Genomic DNA, 4730 nt, shown 5'->3' on the forward strand with positions numbered 1-4730 from the left:
GAGATTTCAGGGTTCCAGGTTAATTGAGACTGTGGGTCCTCCTACAGTGTGGCCCTCCTCTTCAGCTTCTTTCAGCTTTTCTCTAATTAAACCACAGGAGCCAGCAGCTTCTGTCCATTGGTGGGGTACAAATATGTGGACTTGACTCTTTTAGTTGCTTGTAGGGTCTTTCATATGACAATCATGATAGGACCCTTTTGGTGAGTGCTAAATAACCACAGTAATTATGTCAAGCCTTAGGGCCTACCCTTGAGCTGGTTCCAATTTTGGGCCTCTCCATGTAACTACTTTTCCTCACATTCCACTCCATCTCCCTCCCTGTAGTTGTTTGAAACGGGAACAATTATGGGTCAGAGATTTGACTGTGGGATGGCAACCCTATCTCTTACTTAATGCCGTTTTCCTGCTGGATCCTGGCTCTATAAGTTAACTCTACTGCACTGCAGGGCATTTCATGTAAGGTCCCTCCCTTTAAGTTCTGAAAGTTTCTCACCTCCTAGGTCTGTAGTACATTCTGGAATGTCCCCCCAACCCCCTACAACCTGAGGTAGCCTGTTTCAATACTTTCTCCTGGAACACAGGGCTTCAGTCGTTTTCTGAACACAATATCAGATCATCTTGCTCTCTTTCCTCCCATCTCCTTTCCCTCCCTTTTCTCTCCTGCCCCTACAGTGATTGCTTTCTTCTCCCTTCTAAGTGAGCTGTCCTCCTTTGGATCCTCCAGCTTGTTGAACTTTTGAGTTTTTGGACTGTATCTTGGATATTCTCTCCTTTTATCTTTGGTAATATCTACCTATTCATGAGTATGTACCATGCATGTAGTTATGGGTTGAGTTACCGTTGTAAGAATAATATTTTCTTCATTCTATCCATTTGCCTTCAAAATGCAGGATGCCCTCATTCTTAATAGCTGAGTTGTACTCATTAAGTAAATGAACCAGTTTTTCTGTATCTATTCTCCTGTTGTGGGATATATGGGTTGTTTCTACTTCTAGCTATTAAAAGTAAGGCCACTATGACTATAGTGAAACATGTGCCCCTGTGGCATGGTGGGACATTCTTTGGGTATAGTCCCAAGAGTCATATTGTTTGGTCCACAGGTAGATCTATTTCCAATTTTCTGATGAACCTTCATATTGATTTCCAGAGTGCTTGTATCAGTTTACAATTCCACCAGCAATGGATGAGTGTTTTCTATCTCTATGTCCTCACCAACATGTGTTGTTACCTGGATTACTTAAGTAAACTATCTAATCATCTGCAAATAGTGATATTTTGTCTTCTTACTTTACAATTAGTATCCCTTGGACCTCTATTGTTTGTCTAATTGGTCTGATTAAAACATCAAGTACTATACAGAATAGTTAGGAGAGAGTGAGCAGCCTTGTATAGTTCCTGATTTTAGTGGGATAGCTTCAAGTTTCTCTTTATTTAATTTGATATTGGCTACTGGTTTGCTGTTTATTGTTTTACTCTGTTTAGTTACAGGCCTTGAGTACCTGATTTTCCCAAGAATTTTAACATGAAAGTGGTGTTTAACTTTGACAAATGCTTTCTCACCATCTAATGAGATGATTATGTGTTTTTTTTCCTTTGAGTTTGTTTAATATCATGTATTACATTGTAGGATTTCTTTATATTCAACCATCCCTGAATTCCTGGGATGTAGCTTACTTGATTTTGGTGGATGATTATTTTGATGTCTTTTTGGAATAGTTTGCAAGAATTTTATTGAGTATTTTTGCATCATTATTCATGAGGGAAATTGGTCTGAATTTCTCTGTCTTTGGAGGGTTATTTTGCGGTTTAGGTATAAGTGTAATTGTGGCTTCAAAGAACGAATTGGGTAATGCTACTTCCATTTCTACTTTGTGGAGTAGTTGGAACTGGATTGGTATTAGGCCTTTTTTAAATTAGATATTTTGTATTTACATTTCAAACATTATTCCTTTTCCTGGTTTCCATTCCAAAAGTCCCATACTCTCTACCCTTCCCCTATCATCTATGTTGCTGTTCCCCTTCCCCAAAAACACACCACTTCCTGCTTCACCACACAGATATACCCATACACTCAGCAGGTCCAGCCTTGGCAGTAGCAAGGGCTTATCCCCCCATTCGTGCCCAAAAAGGTCATCATCTGCTACGTATGCAGCTGGAACCATGGTTCTGTCCGATTCTAAACTTTGGGTAATGATTTAGTTTCTGGGAGCTCTGGTTCATTGGTATTGTTGTTCTTATGGTGTTGCAAGCTCCTTCAGCTCCTCCAGTCCTTTCCCTAACTCCTCCAACGGGGACCCAGTTCTCAGTTCAATGGTTTGCTCTTATAATTCATGTCTCTATTTGTCATCCTCTAGCTGAGCCTCTCAGGACATGGCTGTATCAGGCTCCTCTCAGCAGTCACTTCTTGATTCCATCAGGATTGTCTAGTTTTGGTGGCTGTGTGTGTGTGTGTGTGTATTTTGTGGAATATTTGGAACAGGATTGGTATTAGGCCTTTTAAAAATTAGATATTTACACACACACACACACACACACACACACACACACACACACACACACACACACATATATATATATATGGGTTGTATTTGTAAGTGGGGCAGCCTCTGGCTGGCCATTCCTTCAGTCTGTGCTCCAAACTATTTCTCCATATCTCCGACTGTGAATATTTTTCCCCTTTTAAGAGGTTTGAAGCATCTGCACTCTTCTTGAGATTCATGTGGTATGTGGATTTTACCTTGGGTAATCTGAGCTTTTCTGCTAATATCCACTTATCAGTGCTTTCTATGTGTATTTTTGTTTGTGATTGTGTTACCTCACTCCAGATGATATTTTCTAGTTCCAACCATTTGACTATGAAATTAAAAAAGACATTGTTTTTGATAACTACATAGTAATTGCGTCTTTTTTTGAAGAGCTGGGAAAATTGTGTACTATATCCTTCTGGTCCTGTGCTTTTCTTTAACTTTTTGGTTGGGAAAGTTTTAATGATTGCTTCTATTTCTTTAGGTGTTATGAGACTGTATATATGGTTTATTTGATCATGATTTTATTTTGGTTCCTAGTATCTGTCTAGAAAATGGTTCATTTCGTCCAGATTTTGCAGTTTTCTTGAGTAGAGGCTTTTATAGTAGAATCTGATGATTTTCTTTTGCCTTCCTATTCATATCTTATTTTATTAATTTGTATAATGTGTCAGTGCCTTCTGGTTAATCTGGATAAGGGTTTATATATCTTGTTGATTTTCTCAAAGAACCCTCTACTGGTTTTCTTGATTCTTTGTATAGTTTTGTTTCTACTTTCTTGATTTCAGCCTTGTTTTTGATAATTTCCTCCTGTTTATTGCGCTTGGATGTATTTGCTTCTTTCATTTCTAGAGCTCCCAAATGTGCTATCAAATTGTTAGTGTATGTTCTCTCAACTTTCTTTTTGAAGCCACTCAGAGCTTAAGTTTTCCTCATAACACTGATTTCTTTAGGTCCTATCAGTTTGGGTATGATATGCTTTCATTTTCTTTAAATTATGAAGTCTTTTAATTCTTTATTTCTTCTTTTACCAAGTTACTCTTGACTAGAGTATTGTTCAGTTTCTATGTATATGTGGGATTTCTGATGTTTTTTGCTGTTGTTGTTGAAGCCTGAGTCTGATGAGATTTGATAGGATGCATGGGATTCTTTCTATCTTCTTATATTTTGAGGCCTGTTTTGTGACTAATTATATGGTATGTTTTGGAGAAGATACCATGAGGTGCTGAGAACAATATATAATATTTTAATTTTTGGATGAAATATTCTATAGATGCTTTACAAATCCATTTGGTTTGGAACTTCTGTTCACTTCGCCATGTCTCAGTTTAGTTTCTGTTTTCATCATCTGTCCATTGAGGAAAGAGGAATGTTGAAGTCTCCCACTGTTGTTGTATGAGATACATTGTGTGCTTTAATGTTTAGTAAAGTTTCTTTTATGAATGTGGATGACTTTGCATTTGGAGAATAGATATTCAGAAATCTTGTGGATTTACCTTTGATGAGTATGAAGTGTTTTTATTCAATTTTTGATAGCTTTTGGTTGAAATTCTATTTTATTCGATATTATAATAGCTACTATACTTTATTTCTTGGGACTATTTGCTTGGAAAAAATTTTCCCAGACTTTAGTCTGAGATAGTGTCTGTCGTTGTCAGGGGGTATGATTCTTGTATACAACAAAATGCTGGGTCCTGTTTATATATCCCATCTGGTAATCTATGTCTTTTTATTAAGAAATTGATTTCATTGATTTCAAGCGATATTATGGATAAATGATTGTTTTTTCCTATTATTTTTGTTGATGTAGGTGGAATTATGTTTGTGTGGCTATCTTCTTTTGGTTAGTTCAAAGAAGATTACTTTCTTGCTTTTTCGATAGTGTAGTTTCCCTCCTTGTGCTGAAGTTTTCCATCTATTATCCTTTGTAGGGCTGGATTTGTGGAAATATATTGTATAAATTTGGTTTTGTCATGGAATATCTTGGTTTCTCTATGTATATTAATTGAGAATTTAACTGGATATAGTAGCTAGGGCTGGCATTTGTGTTCTCTTTGGGTCTGTATGACATCTGTCCAGGATCTTCTATCTTTCATAGTCTCTGTTGAGAAGTCTTGTATATTTCTGATAGTTCTGCCTTAATATGTTACTTGACCTTCCCCCCTTACTTCTTTTAATATTCTCTTTATTTTGTGCATTTGCTGT

This window comes from Rattus norvegicus, chromosome 4 (assembly GCF_021556685.1).
Source record: "Rattus norvegicus strain SHRSP/BbbUtx chromosome 4, alternate assembly SHRSP_T2T, whole genome shotgun sequence".
In the NCBI taxonomy this organism is placed as follows: Eukaryota; Metazoa; Chordata; class Mammalia; order Rodentia; family Muridae; genus Rattus; species Rattus norvegicus.